General features: G+C 41.1%; 5 non-coding genes across 5 annotated transcripts; all 5 read right to left on the reverse strand.

Annotated features, from left to right (window-relative positions):
• Window positions 1–3,067: 3,067 nt before the first annotated feature.
• On the reverse strand, window positions 3,068–3,132 carry LOC132647626 (small nucleolar RNA SNORD109A). The gene has a single exon (XR_009585973.1). It is a non-coding gene; the product is annotated as a small nucleolar RNA SNORD109A (small nucleolar RNA).
• A 3,541-nt stretch (window positions 3,133–6,673) lies between these two features.
• On the reverse strand, window positions 6,674–6,738 carry LOC132647627 (small nucleolar RNA SNORD109A). Its single transcript, XR_009585974.1, has one exon. It is a non-coding gene; the product is annotated as a small nucleolar RNA SNORD109A (small nucleolar RNA).
• Window positions 6,739–10,275: 3,537 nt separating this feature from the next.
• On the reverse strand, window positions 10,276–10,340 carry LOC132647628 (small nucleolar RNA SNORD109A). The gene has a single exon (XR_009585975.1). It is a non-coding gene; the product is annotated as a small nucleolar RNA SNORD109A (small nucleolar RNA).
• Window positions 10,341–13,878: 3,538 nt separating this feature from the next.
• On the reverse strand, window positions 13,879–13,943 carry LOC132647629 (small nucleolar RNA SNORD109A). Its single transcript, XR_009585976.1, has one exon. It is a non-coding gene; the product is annotated as a small nucleolar RNA SNORD109A (small nucleolar RNA).
• A 3,535-nt stretch (window positions 13,944–17,478) lies between these two features.
• On the reverse strand, window positions 17,479–17,543 carry LOC132647770 (small nucleolar RNA SNORD109A). The gene has a single exon (XR_009586113.1). It is a non-coding gene; the product is annotated as a small nucleolar RNA SNORD109A (small nucleolar RNA).
• Between the last annotated feature and the right edge of the window lie 108 nt (window positions 17,544–17,651).

The following is a 17,651-nucleotide window of genomic DNA, read 5'->3' on the forward strand; positions in this document are numbered from 1 at the left end:
TCCTAATTCGCGGTTTTGATTCTATGCTCTTCCTCTTAACCCTACTTTAAAATTCCTCCTCCTGTTCCTTTCTTCCATGTATGTTCCTCTCCATCTTACAGTGCCCAGTATTGAGCCTTCCAGTTGTCCTGCAATTGTCAATGCTCTGTAGGATTTTGTGATGCATGTCACATGACCACCAGCTCGTTCCATATTTCCTTGGACAACAAATTGGAACACACAAGCCAAGCTACATTTTGGTCCATATACATTTCCAGGTATCCCACAGGACATTGACAGGGACAGGAGTTGGTTTCTGTGTTCCTGATTCCTGAACCTTCTCTTCTTATCACCTCTCATGTCATGTTTCTTCAAATGAACTCAAATCCACCCAGTTTCCAAGATGAAGGAAGGCATTGTATTTAATACCAAAAATATTCTTCGTTTTGTTTTGTTTTGTTTTGATTTTTCCGACAATGAACAACTAGATTTCTGGCTCAACATAATCCATAATCATTTATAAAAAGGATAATTATGGTTCATTGTCAGCTCTGTTTGGGGCTGCGAAAACTTTATGGCAATTCACCTGAATTTTAGAGGGCAAGATTGCAAGTTTCCATGCTACTTACAAGGACGTGAAAACGCATGGGTTGCTCTCTTAGTATCCACGCCAGAGGATCAAGGATAGATGAAATTTGTGAGGGTTATTGTTCTGTGCTCTAGGGGTCTAGACTCCTAACACCCTATCATCTTCCTTTGGGTTCCACACCTGTCAGGGCAGAAAGAAGAGTTTAATTCTTTGAGCTTGAATGTCCATAAGGGAAGGAGCTGGGAGAAGGCTTTTCTTAGTACTTCTGGATATATTATTTAGAATTGGAAGCTTCAAGGGTAGCTACAAAAGAAAGTCACATAGACCAATAACTTCACCAAACTAATGGTTTTCCAAATGCACATCAACATACTAATGGTATTAGGTAGTATCCTTGTCACTTGCTTGGGTTGGGACTACCTAGCTAAGTCCCCTACAAGGCCAGGGCCATAACAAGTGTTCCACGAGCAAGAGGCAAGATGAAGCCTAGGTTGTTTAGCCATAAGAGGGACGTCAAATGATTCTCATCTCAAGAGGTACACAGTAAGTAAATATTTAGTCAGCCGAGACTGCAGCCTGCCTACAAACAAAAGACACCATGGGAAGCAGCGTCACTGCTTACCTGTCCTGCCAGAAGGGAAGCACCTCTCCAAGTTTTAGCCTGCAACATAATAAGTATGAAGGTTATCAGAAAAGGAAATGCGTCTAGGCAACCTTGACTTTCTAAAGTGTCCCGACCTTCAAGTCTGCCAGCCGTTCAGTATTTCCCAGAACCAACTATTGAATTCATTTCCTCCCTTCCAATCCCCTCAGATTTTAGCCACTGGGGCAAAAATTTCTCTTCTTCTGATGGCTTCCTCAAAAGCTGTCTGTGAGAGCATCTTTGCCAGTGCCAGCAGACACAGTGTGGACGCCTCTCAGTGGGCAGCAAGGAAGTTCAACAAAGCAAAGAAGAGGCACTGCCTATAGCATTGCAGTATGGTCATTCTTAACTCCTCCTCGTTTCTCAAAGTCAAAACAAACAAGTTGCATAGAGGTGAAAGTCAGTAAGCCCTATGGTATCTTTGAGATTTCAGGGAGTCATTGAAATTTATGCTCTGTGCATGGAATTCTTTCCTTGTTTATCCAACAGAGTATTCCATAATTGACTTTAGATTTCTTCCATGCCATGCAACCTCATCTTGGAAGAGAGGGGAATCCAAAGGTGCCTTTTTGTCTACATGTATGTTACCATGTCTCGATTCATGGAACTCAAGTCTTCCACTTGGAAGAGCGTTGGAATCATCTACCATGCTTTAGGTTAAAACTGATGAAAAGAAGATGTTTTGTACGCACTAACTGACTAGCCTGTGGTCAAAAACTCATGGGTTGCTTTTTAATAGAGTATGTTGTACTACACATCTGAGATTACATGATGTCCTTGATTGGATATTCTTTGAGCTTGAAATGTATATATATATATCTGTGTGTGTGTGTCAATTCTGAATTAGTTATGTTCATCATGAGGATATTAAGAAGATTCAGTGTGTGGTTCGTTCTTGTTTCATTGGAGAGTTAGCGTGTCTGCTCCATTATCAGGACTGTGGGTCTACCAGCTAGCAACATGTTCTTTAGAAATATCTTTCCTTGTTTTTTAAAGGAATAGTTGTTTTCATAGATCTTGGGTAACACGAAAATTTTGTTAGAAGAGATGATGTGCATCTGTGTGAGAGCTGCAATAAGAGGAAGAATGTACGCAGGTGGAAAACAGAAACAACAGCAAGAAATAACAGAAAGCAAAGCCCAATTGTCATTTCCATGATGGATCAACTGAGATGGTTTCCATGCGAGAGAGAGAGATAGGTAAACACAACATGCTCTGGAAGATTTTGGCAGCTATGGCATAATTGAAGAACACCAATAAAACTAGGGAATGTCTCAAACAGGTGCCCTGGCTTATCACCTAGCCATTATTATCTAGAATTTACCCAGCCTCCAACAGGAAAGACCATTTCAATTTTCCCTCTATCTAAATTGAATGATCCTGGAATTATTTGTTTTACGTCAGCCTTTACACAACATTGGGTAAAGGGCGAGGGCAGTCATTGTCCTCCAATATTCTTGGTTCTCCTGGCATGAGCCATAAAATCCGCTCCTGACACTTTACCACATATGTGCAAGGGTACATCGACCGAGACTAGGAATGAGCACCACATTCGAATTCATCAGTCCTTAGATATTTTTTGAGTATATCATTTGCACCTTCAGTCATCTCTACCTGATATATGTGCCTACTCCTATAGTAAAGGCTGTCTCCCTATCACTTGGAATCATTTCAATCTCTTTGAAAATAGAAAGCAATGAAGAATGTATCAAACCAAGTATGGGTACTGCTATGAGGCCTTTTTCGAAAAATCTCAGAATCTGATGCCAAACTGCACAGTTCTCATCCTCTCTGAAGAGGGAAGAGTGCCAGGCAGGCTCTGAAATCCTCATGGGTCTCACAAGGACCTCATATCTGGACCTCAGATTACATCTGCTCAAGTCAGTCAACGTCCTCAGATACCTGTTGTCATCATAGATCCAGAAAGGCCTTCGCTCAACACATGAGTTTTCACCTACCAAGTGAAACCCCAGAGAGCTAGACTCCTGGGCCTTGACAAGAAAGTTCAAAACTGTGCAGGAGGCATGTAGCACATTCTGTCAAAGGTGGTGGGGAAACACAGTGACAGGATTGAAGAGCCTTTCCCCTCTGACACCATATGAGAAAAATAGAGGTCAAAACATTGCATTTGGTGGGTATCACTGGCCCCAAATCGGGTAGCTGTGAATGTTCCCTGAACTTATGTACTTAATCTTTACAACAGAGATTTTGGTAAGAATAGAGAAAACATTCAAGTAAGCAAAATGACTTTGTTCCTATCTAGATAAGATTTTTTCAACATCCTAATTTGCGGTTTTGATTCTATGCTCTTCCTCTTAACCCTACTTTAGGATTCCTCCTCCTGTTCCTTTCTTCCATGTATGTTCCTCTCCATCTTACAGTGCCCAGTATTGAGCCTTCCAGTTGTCCTGCAATTGTCAATGCTCTGGAGGATTTTGTGATGTATGTCACATGACCACCAGCTCGTTCCATATTTCCTTGGACAACAAATTGGAACACACAAGCCAAGCTACATTTTGGTCCATATACATTTCCAGGTATCCCACAGGACATTGACAGGGACAGGAGTTGGGTTCTGTGTTCCTGATTCCTGAACCTTCTCTTCTTATCACCTCTCATGTCATGTTTCTTCAAATGAACTCAAATCCTCCCAGTTTCTAAGATGAAGGAAGGCATTGCATTTAATACCAAAAATATTCTTCGTTTTGTTTTGTTTTGTTTTGATTTTTCCAACAATGGACAACTAGATTTCTGGCTCAACATAATCCATAATCATTTATAAAAAGAATAATTATGGTTCATTGTCAGCTCTGTTTGGGGCTGCGAAAACTTTATGGCAATTCACCTGAATTTTAGAGGGCAAGATTGCAAGTTTCCATGCTACTTACAAGGACGTGAAAACGCATGGGTTGCTCTCTTAGTATCCACGCCAGAGGATCAAGGATAGATGAAATTTGTGAGGGTTATTGTTCTGTGCTCTAGGGGTCTAGACTCCTAACACCCTATCATCTTCCTTTGGGTTCCACACCTGTCAGGGCAGAAAGAAGAGTTTAATTCTTTGAGCTTGAATGTCCATAAGGGAAGGAGCTGGGAGAAGGCTTTTCTTAGTACTTCTGGATATATTATTTAGAATTGGAAGCTTCAAGGGTAGCTACAAAAGAAAGTCACATAGTCCAATAACTTCACCCAACTGTTGGTTTTCCAAATGCACCTCAACATACTAATGGTATTAGGTAGTATCCTTGTCACTTGCTTGGGTTGGGACTACCTAGCTAAGTCCCCTACAATGCCAGGGTCATAACAAGTGTTCCACCAGCAAGAGGCAAGATGAAGCCTAGGTTGTTTAGCCATCAGAGGGACGTCAAATGATTATCATCTGGAGAGGTACACAGTAGGTAAATATTTAGTCAGCCGAGACTGCAGCCTGCCTACAAACAAAAGACACCATGGGAAGCAGCGTCACTGCTTACCTGTCCTGCCAGAAGGGAAGCACCTCTCCAAGTTTTAGCCTGCAACATAATAAGTATGAAGGTTATCAGAAAAGGAAATGCGTCTAGGCAACCTTGACTTTCTAAAGTGTCCCGACCTTCAATTCTGCCAGCCGTTCAGTATTTCCCAGAACCAACTATTGAATTCATTTCCTCCCTTCCAATCCCCTCAGATTTTAGCCACTGTGGCAAAAATTTCTCTTCTTCTGATGGCTTCCTCAAAAGCTGTCTGTGAGAGCATCTTTGCCAGTGCCAGCAGACACAGTGTGGACGCCTCTCAGTGGGCAGCAAGGAAGTTCAACAAAGCAAAGTAGAGGCACTGCCTATAGCATTGCAGTATGGTCATTCTTAACTCCTCCTCGTTTCTCAAAGTCAAAACGAACAAGTTGCACAGAGGTGAAAGTCAGTAAGCCCTATGGTATCTTTGAGATTTCAGGGTGTCATTGAAATTTATCTTCTATGCATGGAATTCTTTCCTTGTTTATCCAACAGAGTATTCCATAATTGACTTTAGATTTCTTCCATGCCATGCAACCTCATCTTGGAAGAAAGGGGAATCCAAAGGTGCCTTTTTGTCTACATGTATGTTACCATGTCTCGATTCATGGAACTCAAGTCTTCCACTTGGAAGAGCGTTGGAATCATCTACCATGCTTTAGGTTAAATCTGATGAAAAGAAGATGTTTTATACGCACTAACTGACTAGCCTGTGGGCAAATACTCATGGGTTGCTTTTTAATAGAGTATGTTGTACTACATATCTGAGATTACAAGATGTCCTTGATTGGATATTCAAGTTTCAACCATGGTTGTAGAAATTGTGTATCCAGCAAGAGTTACCAAGAGTCCTATCCTCCTGCTTCCTAAAAGTCTGTTAGTAGTAAGATATATATATATATATATATATATATATATATATATATATATATATATATCTGTGTGTGTGTGTGTCAGTTCTGAATTAATTATGTTCATCATGAGGATATTAAGAAGATTCAGTGTGTGGTTCGTTCTTGTTTCATTGGAGAGTTAGCGTGTCTGCTCCATTTTCAGGACTGTGGGTCTACCAGCTAGCAACATGTTCTTTAGAAATAACTTTCCTTGTTTTTTAAAGGAATAGTTGTTTTCATAGATCTTGGGTAACACGCAAATTTTGTTAGAAGAGATGATGTGCATCTGTGTGAGAGCTGCAATAAGAGGAAGAATGTACGCAGGTGGAAAACAGAAACAACAACAAGAAATAACAGAAAGCAAAGCCCAATTGTCATTTCCATGATGGATCAACTGAGATGGTTTCCATGCGAGAGAGAGAGATAGGTAAACACAACATGCTCTGGAAGATTTTGGCAGCTAAGACATAATTGAAGAACACCAATAAAACTAGGGAATGTCTCAAACAGGTGCCCTGGCTTATCACCTAGCCATTATTATCTAGAATTTACCCAGCCTCCAACAGGAAAGACCATTTCAATTTTCCCTCTATCTAAATTGAATGATCCTGGAATTATTTGTTATACGTCAGACTTTACACAACTTTGGGTAAAGGGCGAGGGCAGTCATTGTCCTCCAATATTCTTGGGACTACTGGCATGAGCCATAAAATCCGCTCCTGACACTTTACCACATATGTGCAAGGGTACATCGACCGAGACTAGGAATGAGCACCACGTTCGAATTCATCAGTTCTTAGATATTTTTTGAGTATATCATTTGCACCTACAGTCATCTCTACCTGATATATGTGCCTACTCCTATAGTAAAGGCTGTCTCCCTATCACTTGGAATCATTTCAATCTCTTTGAAAATAGAAAGCAATGAAGAATGCATCAAACCAAGTATGGGTACTTTTATGAGGCCTTTTTCGAAAAATCTCAGAATCTGATGCCAAACTGCACAGTTCTCATCCTCTCTGAAGAGGGAAGAGTGCCAGGCAGGCTCTGAAATCCTCATGGGTCTCACAAGGTCCTCATATCTGGACCTCAGATTACATCTGCTCAAGTCAGTCAACGTCCTCAGATACCTGTTGTCATCATAGATCCAGAAAGACCTTCGCTCAACACATGAGTTTTCACCTACCAAGTGAAACCCCAGAGAGCTAGACTCCTGGGCCTTGACAAGGAAGTTCACAACTGTGCAGGAGGCATGTAGCTCATTCTGTCAAAGGTGGTGGGGAAACACAGTGACAGGATTGAAGAGCCTTTCCCCTCTTACACCATATGAGAAAAATAGAGGTCAAAACATTGCATTTGGTGGGTGTCACTGGCCCCAAATCGGGTAGCTGTGAATGTTCCCTGAAATTATGTACTTAATCTTTACAGCAGAGATTTTGGTAAGAATAGAGAAAACATTCAAGTAAGCAAAATGACTTTATTCCTATCTAGATAAGATTTTTTCAACATCCTAATTTGCGGTTTTGATTCTATGCTCTTCCTCTTAACCCTACTTTAGGATTCCTCCTCCTGTTCCTTTCTTCCATGTATGTTCCTCTCCATCTTACAGTGCCCAGTATTGAGCCTTCCAGTTGTCCTGCAATTGTCAATGCTCTGGAGGATTTTGTGATGTATGTCACATGACCACCAGCTCGTTCCATATTTCCTTGGACAACAAATTGGAACACACAAGCCAAGCTACATTTAGGTCCATATACATTTCCAGGTATCCCACAGGACATTGACAGGGACAGGAGTCGGGTTCTGTGTTCCTGATTCCTGAACCTTCTCTTCTTATCACCTCTCATGTCATGTTTCTTCAAATGAACTCAAATCCACCCAGTTTCCAAGATGAAGGAAGGCATTGCATTTAATACCAAAAATATTCTTTGTTTTGTTTTGTTTTGTTTTGATTTTTCTGACAATGGACAACTAGATTTCTGGCTCAACATAATCCATAATCATTTATAAAAAGGATAATTATGGTTCATTGTCAGCTCTGTTTGGGGCTGCGAAAACTTTATGGCAATTCACCTGAATTTTAGAGGGCAAGATTGCAAGTTTCCATGCTACTTACAAGGACGTGAAAACGCATGGGTTGCTCTCTTAGTATCCACGCCAGAGGATCAAGGATAGATGAAATTTGTGAGGGTTATTGTTCTGTGCTCTAGGGGTCTAGACTCCTAACACCCTATCATCTTCCTTTGGGTTCCACACCTGTCAGGGCAGAAAGAAGAGTTTAATTCTTTGAGCTTGAATGTCCATAAGGGAAGGACCTGGGAGACGGCTTTTCTTAGTACTTCTGGATATATTATTTAGAATTGGAAGCTTCAAGGGTAGCTACAAAGAAAGTCACATAGTCCAATAGCTTCACCCAACTAATGGTTTTCCAAATGCACATCAACATACTAATGGTATTAGGTAGTATCCTTGTCACTTGCTTGGGTTGGGACTACCTAGCTAAGTCCCCTACAATGCCAGGGCCATAACAAGTGTTCCACCAGCAAGAGGCAAGATGAAGCCTAGGTTGTTTAGCCATAAGAGGGACGTCAAATGATTCTCATCTCTAGAGGTACACAGTAGGTAAATATTTAGTCAGCCGAGACTGCAGCCTGCCTACAAACAAAAGACACCATGGGAAGCAGCGTCACTGCTTACCTGTCCTGCCAGAAGGGAAGCACCTCTCCAAGTTTTAGCCTGCAACATAATAAGTACGAAGGTTATCAGAAAAGGAAAGGCGTCTAGGCAACCTTGACTTTCTAAAGTGTCCCGACCTTCAAGTCTGCCAGCCGTTCAGTATTTCCCAGAACCAACTATTGAATTCATTTCCTCCATTCCAATCCCCTCAGATTTTAGCCACTGGGGCAAAAATTTCTCTTCTTCTGATGGCTTCCTCAAAAGCTGTTTGTGAGAGCATCTTTGCCAGTGCCAGCAGACACAGTGTGGACGCCTCTCAGTGGGCAGCAAGGAAGTTCAACAAAGCAAAGTAGAGGCACTGCCTATAGCATTGCAGTATGGTCATTCTTAACTCCTCCTCGTTTCTCAAAGTCAAAACGAACAAGTTGCACAGAGGTGAAAGTCAGTAAGCCCTATGGTATCTTTGAGATTTCAGGGTGTCAATGAAATTTATGCTCTGTGCATGGAATTCTTTCCTTGTTTATCCAAGAGTATTCCATAATTGACTTTAGATTTCTTCCCTGCCATGCAACCTCATCTTGGAAGAGAGGGGAATCCAAAGGTGCCTTTTTGTCTACATGTATGTTACCATGTCTCGATTCATGGAACTCAAGTCTTCCACTTGGAAGTGCGTTGGAATCATCTACCATGCTTCAGGTTAAATCTGATGAAAAGAAGATGTTTTGTACGCACTAACTGACTAGCCTGTGGTCAAATACTCATGGGTTGCTTTTTAATAGAGTATGTTGTACTACACATCTGAGATTACATGATGTCCTTGATTGGATATTCAAGTTTCAACCATGGTTGTAGAAATTGTGTATCCAGCAAGAGTTACCAAGAGTCCTATCCTCCTGCTTCCTAAAAGTCTGTTAGTAGTAAGATATATATATATATATATATATATATATATATATATATATATATATATCTGTGTGTGTGTGTGTGTAAGTTCTGAATTAATTATTTTCATCATGAGGATATTAAGAAGATTCAGTGTGTGGTTCGTTCTTGTTTCATTGGAGAGTTAGCGTGTCTGCTCCATTATCAGGACTGTGGGTCTACCAGCTAGCAACATGTTCTTTAGAAATATCTTTCTTTGTTTTTTAAAGGAATAGTTGTTTTCATAGATCTTGGGTAACACGCAAATTTTGTTAGAAGAGATGATGTGCATCTGTGTGAGAGCTGCACTAAGAGGAAGAATGTACGCAGGTGGAAAACAGAAACAACAGCAAGAAATAACAGAAAGCAAAGCCACATGTCATTTCCATGATGGATCAACTGAGATGGTTTCCATGCGAGAGAGAGAGATAGGTAAACACAACATGCTCTGGAAGATTTTGGCAGCTAAGACATAATTGAAGAACACCAATAAAACAAGGGAATGTCTCAAACAGGTGCCCTGGCTTATCACCTAGCCATTATTATCTAGAATTTACCCAGCCTCCAACAGGAAAGACCTTTTCAATTTTCCCTCTATCTAAATTGAATGATCCTGGATTTATTTGTTATACGTCAGCCTTTACACAACTTTGGGTAAAGGGCGAGGGCAGTCATTGTCCTCCAATATTCTTGGGACTACTGGCATTTGCCATAAAATCCGCTCCTGACACTTTACCACATATGTGCAAGGGTACATCGACCGAGACTAGGAATGAGCACCACGTTCGAATTCATCAGTTCTTAGATATTGTTTGAGTATATCATTTGCACCTTCAGTCATCTCTACCTGATATATGTGCCTACTCCTATAGTAAAGGCTGTCTCCCTATCACTTGGAATCATTTCAATCTCTTTGAAAATAGAAAGCAATGAAGAATGCATCAAACCAAGTATGGGTACTTTTATGAGGCCTTTTTCGAAAAATCTCATAATCTGATGCCAAACTGCACAGTTCTCATCCTCTCTGAAGAGGGAAGAATGCAAGCCAGGCTCTGAAATCCTCATGGGTCTCACAAGGTCCTCATATCTGGACCTCAGATTACATCTGCTCAAGTCAGTCAACGTCCTCAGATACCTGTTGTCATCATAGATCCAGAAAGACCTTCGCTCAACACATGAGTTTTCACCTACCAAGTGAAACCCCAGAGAGCTAGACTCCTGGGCCTTGACAAGGAAGTTCACAACTGTGCAGGAGGCATGTAGCTCATTCTGTCAAAGGCGGTGGGGAAACACAGTGACAGGATTGAAGAGCCTTTCCCCTCTGACACCATATGAGAAAAATAGAGGTCAAAACATTGCATTTGGTGGGTGTCACTGGCCCCAAATCGGGTAGCTGTGAATGTTCCCAGAAATTATGTACTTAATCTTTACAACAGAGATTTTGGTAAGAATAGAGAAAACATTCAAGTAAGCAAAATGACTTTGTTCCTATCTAGATAAGATTTTTTCAACATCCTAATTTGCGGTTTTGATTCTATGCTCTTCCTCTTAACCCTACTTTAGGATTCCTCCTCCTGTTCCTTTCTTCCATGTATGTTCCTCTCCATCTTACAGTGCCCAGTATTGAGCCTTCCAGTTGTCCTGCAATTGTCAATGCTCTGGAGGATTTTGTGATGTATGTCACATGACCACCAGCTCGTTCCGTATTTCCTTGGACAACAAATTGGAACACACAAGCCAAGCTACATTTAGGTCCATATACATTTCCAGGTATCCCACAGGACATTGACAGGGACAGGAGTCGGGTTCTGTGTTCCTGATTCCTGAACCTTCTCTTCTTATCACCTCTCATGTCATGTTTCTTCAAATGAACTCAAATCCACCCAGTTTCCAAGATGAAGGAAGGCATTGCATTTAATACCAAAAATATTCTTTGTTTTGTTTTGTTTTGTTTTGATTTTTCTGACAATGGACAACTAGATTTCTGGCTCAACATAATCCATAATCATTTATAAAAAGGATAATTATGGTTCATTGTCAGCTCTGTTTGGGGCTGCGAAAACTTTATGGCAATTCACCTGAATTTTAGAGGGCAAGATTGCAAGTTTCCATGCTACTTACAAGGACGTGAAAACGCATGGGTTGCTCTCTTAGTATCCACGCCAGAGGATCAAGGATAGATGAAATTTGTGAGGGTTATTGTTCTGTGCTCTAGGGGTCTAGACTCCTAACACCCTATCATCTTCCTTTGGGTTCCACACCTGTCAGGGCAGAAAGAAGAGTTTAATTCTTTGAGCTTGAATGTCCATAAGGGAAGGACCTGGGAGACGGCTTTTCTTAGTACTTCTGGATATATTATTTAGAATTGGAAGCTTCAAGGGTAGCTACAAAAGAAAGTCACATAGTCCAATAGCTTCACCCAACTAATGGTTTTCCAAATGCACATCAACATACTAATGGTATTAGGTAGTATCCTTGTCACTTGCTTGGGTTGGGACTACCTAGCTAAGTCCCCTACAATGCCAGGGCCATAACAAGTGTTCCACCAGCAAGAGGCAAGATGAAGCCTAGGTTGTTTAGCCATAAGAGGGACGTCAAATGATTCTCATCTCTAGAGGTACACAGTAGGTAAATATTTAGTCAGCCGAGACTGCAGCCTGCCTACAAACAAAAGACACCATGGGAAGCAGCGTCACTGCTTACCTGTCCTGCCAGAAGGGAAGCACCTCTCCAAGTTTTAGCCTGCAACATAATAAGTACGAAGGTTATCAGAAAAGGAAATGCGTCTCGGCAACCTTGACTTTCTAAAGTGTCCCGACCTTCAAGTCTGCCAGCCGTTCAGTATTTCCCAGAACCAACTATTGAATTCATTTCCTCCCTTCCAATCCCCTCAGATTTTAGCCACTGGGGCAAAAATTTCTCTTCTTCTGATGGCTTCCTCAAAAGCTGTTTGTGAGAGCATCTTTGCCAGTGCCAGCAGACACAGTGTGGACGCCTCTCAGTGGGCAGCAAGGAAGTTCAACAAAGCAAAGTAGAGGCACTGCCTATAGCATTGCAGTATGGTCATTCTTAACTCCTCCTCGTTTCTCAAAGTCAAAACGAACAAGTTGCACAGAGGTGAAAGTCAGTAAGCCCTATGGTATCTTTGAGATTTCAGGGTGTCAATGAAATTTATGCTCTGTGCATGGAATTCTTTCCTTGTTTATCCAAGAGTATTCCATAATTGACTTTAGATTTCTTCCCTGCCATGCAACCTCATCTTGGAAGAGAGGGGAATCCAAAGGTGCCTTTTTGTCTACATGTATGTTACCATGTCTCGATTCATGGAACTCAAGTCTTCCACTTGGAAGTGCGTTGGAATCATCTACCATGCTTCAGGTTAAATCTGATGAAAAGAAGATGTTTTGTACGCACTAACTGACTAGCCTGTGGTCAAATACTCATGGGTTGCTTTTTAATAGAGTATGTTGTACTACACATCTGAGATTACATGATGTCCTTGATTGGATATTCAAGTTTCAACCATGGTTGTAGAAATTGTGTATCCAGCAAGAGTTACCAAGAGTCCTATCCTCCTGCTTCCTAAAAGTCTGTTAGTAGTAAGATATATATATATATATATATATATATATATATATATATATATATATATCTGTGTGTGTGTGTGTGTAAGTTCTGAATTAATTATTTTCATCATGAGGATATTAAGAAGATTCAGTGTGTGGTTCGTTCTTGTTTCATTGGAGAGTTAGCGTGTCTGCTCCATTATCAGGACTGTGGGTCTACCAGCTAGCAACATGTTCTTTAGAAATATCTTTCTTTGTTTTTTAAAGGAATAGTTGTTTTCATAGATCTTGGGTAACACGCAAATTTTGTTAGAAGAGATGATGTGCATCTGTGTGAGAGCTGCAATAAGAGGAAGAATGTACGCAGGTGGAAAACAGAAACAACAACAAGAAATAACAGAAAGCAAAGCCACATGTCATTTCCATGATGGATCAACTGAGATGGTTTCCATGCGAGAGAGAGAGATAGGTAAACACAACATGCTCTGGAAGATTTTGGCAGCTAAGACATAATTGAAGAACACCAATAAAACTAGGGAATGTCTCAAACAGGTGCCCTGGCTTATCACCTAGCCATTATTATCTAGAATTTACCCAGCCTCCAACAGGAAAGACCTTTTCAATTTTCCCTCTATCTAAATTGAATGATCCTGGATTTATTTGTTATACGTCAGCCTTTACACAACTTTGGGTAAAGGGCGAGGGCAGTCATTGTCCTCCAATATTCTTGGGACTACTGGCATGAGCCATAAAATCCGCTCCTGACACTTTACCACATATGTGCAAGGGTACATCGACCGAGACTAGGAATGAGCACCACGTTCGAATTCATCAGTTCTTAGATATTGTTTGAGTATATCATTTGCACCTTCAGTCATCTCTACCTGATATATGTGCCTACTCCTATAGTAAAGGCTGTCTCCCTATCACTTGGAATCATTTCAATCTCTTTGAAAATAGAAAGCAATGAAGAATGCATCAAACCAAGTATGGGTACTTTTATGAGGCCTTTTTCGAAAAATCTCAGAATCTGATGCCAAACTGCACAGTTCTCATCCTCTCTGAAGAGGGAAGAATGCAAGCCAGGCTCTGAAATCCTCATGGGTCTCACAAGGTCCTCATATCTGGACCTCAGATTACATCTGCTCAAGTCAGTCAACGTCCTCAGATACCTGTTGTCATCATAGATCCAGAAAGACCTTCGCTCAACACATGAGTTTTCACCTACCAAGTGAAACCCCAGAGAGCTAGACTCCTGGGCCTTGACAAGGAAGTTCACAACTGTGCAGGAGGCATGTAGCTCATTCTGTCAAAGGCGGTGGGGAAACACAGTGACAGGATTGAAGAGCCTTTCCCCTCTGACACCATATGAGAAAAATAGAGGTCAAAACATTGCATTTGGTGGGTGTCACTGGCCCCAAATCGGGTAGCTGTGAATGTTCCCTGAAATTATGTACTTAATCTTTACAACAGAGATTTTGGTAAGAATAGAGAAAACATTCAAGTAAGCAAAATGACTTTGTTCCTATCTAGATAAGATTTTTTCAACATCCTAATTTGCGGTTTTGATTCTATGCTCTTCCTCTTAACCCTACTTTAGGATTCCTCCTCCTGTTCCTTTCTTCCATGTATGTTCCTCTCCATCTTACAGTGCCCAGTATTGAGCCTTCCAGTTGTCCTGCAATTGTCAATGCTCTGGAGGATTTTGTGATGTATGTCACATGACCACCAGCTCGTTCCATATTTCCTTGGACAACAAATTGGAACACACAAGCCAAGCTACATTTTGGTCCATATACATTTCCAGGAATCCCACAGGACATTGACAGGGACAGGAGCTGGGTTCTGTGTTCCTGATTCCTGAACCTGCTCTTCTTATCACCTCTCATGTCATGTTTCTTCAAATGAACTCAAATCCACCCAGTTTCCAAGATGAAAGAAGGCATTGCATTTAATACCAAAAATATTCTTCGTTTTGTTTTGTTTTGTTTTGATTTTTCCAACAATGGACAACTAGATTTCTGGCTCAACATAATCCATAATCATTTATAAAAAGAATAATTATGGTTCATTGTCAGCTCTGTTTGGGGCTGCGAAAACTTTATGGCCATTCACCTGAATTTTAGAGGGCAAGATTGCAAGTTTCCATGCTACTTACAAGGACGTGAAAACGCATGGGTGGCTCTCTTAGTATCCACGCCAGAGGATCAAGGATAGATGAAATTTGTGAGGGTTATTGTTCTGTGCTCTAGGGGTCTAGACTCCTAACACCCTATCATATTCCTTTGGGTTCCACACCTGTTAGGGCAGAAAGAAGAGTTTAATTCTTTGAGCTTGAATGTCCATAAGAGAAGGAGCTGGGAGAAGGCTTTTCTTAGTACTTCTGGATATATTATTTAGAATTGGAAGCTTCAAGGGTAGCTACAAAAGAAAGTCACATAGTCCAATAACTTCACCCAACTAATGGTTTTCCAAATGCACATCAACATACTAATGGTATTAGGTAGTATCCTTGTCACTTGCTTGGGTTGGGACTACCTAGCTAAGTCCCCTACAATGCCAGGGCCATAACAAGTGTTCCACGAGCAAGAGGCAAGATGAAGCCTAGGTTGTTTAGCCATAAGAGGGACGTCAAATGATTCTCATCTCTAGAGGTACACAGTAGGTAAATATTTAGTCAGCGGAGACTGCAGCCTGCCTACAAACAAAAGACACCATGGGAAGCAGCGTCACTGCTTACCTGTCCGGCCAGAAGGGAAGCACCTCTCCAAGTTTTAGCCTGCAACATAATAAGTATGAAGGTTATCAGAAAAGGAAATGCGTCTAGGCAACCTTGACTTTCTAAAGTGTCCCGACCTTCAAGTCTGCCAGCCGTTCAGTATTTCCCAGAACCAACTATTGAATTCATTTCCTCCCTTCCAATCCCCTCAGATTTTAGCCACTGTGGCAAAAATTTCTCTTCTTCTGATGGCTTCCTCAAAAGCTGTCTGTGAGAGCATCTTTGCCAGTGCCAGCAGACACAGTGTGGACGCCTCTCAGTGGGCAGCAAGGAAGTTCAACAAAGCAAAGAAGAGGCACTGCCTATAGCATTGCAGTATGGTCATTCTTAACTCCTCCTAGTTTCTCAAAGTCAAAACGAACAAGTTGCACAGAGGTTAAAATCAGTAAGCCCTATGGTATCTTTGAGATTTCAGGGTGTCATTGAAATTTATGCTCTGTGCATGGAATTCTTTCCTTGTTTATCCAACAGAGTATTCCATAATTGACTTTAGATTTCTTCCATGCCATGCAACCTCATCTTGGAAGAGAGGGGAATCCAAAGGTGCCTTTTTGTCTACATGTATGTTACCATGTCTCGATTCATGGAACTGAAGTCTTCCACTTGGAAGAGCGTTGGAATCATCTACCATGCTTCAGGTTAAATCTGATGAAAAGAAGATGTTTTGTACGCACTAACTGACTAGCCCGTGGTCAAATACACATGGGTTGCTTTTTTTCAAGTATGTTGTACTACACATCTGAGATTACATGATGTCCTTGATTGGATATTCAAACTTCAACCATGGCTTTAGAAATTGTGTATCCAGCAAGTGTTACCAAGAGTCCTATGCTCCAGCTTCGTAAAAGTCTGTTAGTAGTAAGATATATATATATATATATATATGTATATATATATATATATATATATACATGTATGTGTGTGTCAGTTCTGAATTAATTGTGTTCATCATGAGGATGTTAAGAAGATTCAGTGTGTGGTTCTTTCTTGTTTCTTTGAAGAGTTAGCGCATCTGATCCATTATCAGGACTGTGGGTCTACCAGCTAGCAACATGTTCTTTAGAAATATCTTTCCTTGTTTCATAAAGGAATAGTTGTTTTCATAGATCTTGGGTAACACGCAAATTTTGTTAGAATAGATGATTTGCATCTGTGTGAGAGCGGCAATCAGAGGATGAATGTACCCAGGAGGAAAACAGAAACAACAACAACAAATAACAGAAAGCAAAGCCCAATTGTCATTTCTCATGATGGATCAACTGAGATGGTTTCCATGCGAGAGAGAGATAGGTAAACACAACATGCTCTGGAAGATTTTGGCAGCTAAGACATAAATGATGAACACCAATAAAACTAGGGAATGTCTCCAACAGGTGCCCTGGCTTCTCACCTAGCCATTATTATCTAGAATTTACCCAGCCTCCAACAGGAAAGACCATTTCAATTTTCCCTCTATATAAATTGAATGATCCTTTAATTATTAGTTATACGTCAGCCTTTACACAACTTTGGGTAAAGTGCGAGGGCAGTCCTTGTCCTCCAATATTCTTGGGACTAATGGCATGGGCCCTAACCTCCCCTCCTGACACTTTACCACATATGTGCAAGGGTACATCGCCGGAGACTAGGAATGAGCAGCACGTTCGAATTCATCAGTTCTTACATATTTTTTGAGTACGTCATTTGCACCTACAGTCATCTCTACCTGATATATGTGCCTACTCCTATAGTAAAGGTTGTCTCCCTATCACTTGGAATCATTTCTATCTCTTTGAAAATAGAAAGCAATGAAGATTGTATCAAACCAAGTATGGGTACTGTTATGAGGCCTTTTTCGAAAAATCTCAGAATCTGATGCCATACTGCACAGTTCTCATCCTCTCTGAAGAGGGAAGAGTGCAAGGCAGGCTCTGAAATCCTCATGGTTCTCACGAGGACCTCATATCTGGACCTCAGATCGCATCTGTTCAAGTCAGTCAACATCCTCAGAGACCTGTTGTCATCATAGATCCAGAAAGGCCTTCGCTCAACACATGAGTTTTCACCTACCAAGTGAAACCCAGAGAGCTAGACTCCTGGGCCTTGACAAGGAAGTTCAAAACTGTGCAGGAGGCATGTAG

This window comes from Meriones unguiculatus, chromosome 14, assembly GCF_030254825.1.
Source record: "Meriones unguiculatus strain TT.TT164.6M chromosome 14, Bangor_MerUng_6.1, whole genome shotgun sequence".
In the NCBI taxonomy this organism is placed as follows: domain Eukaryota; kingdom Metazoa; phylum Chordata; class Mammalia; order Rodentia; family Muridae; genus Meriones; species Meriones unguiculatus.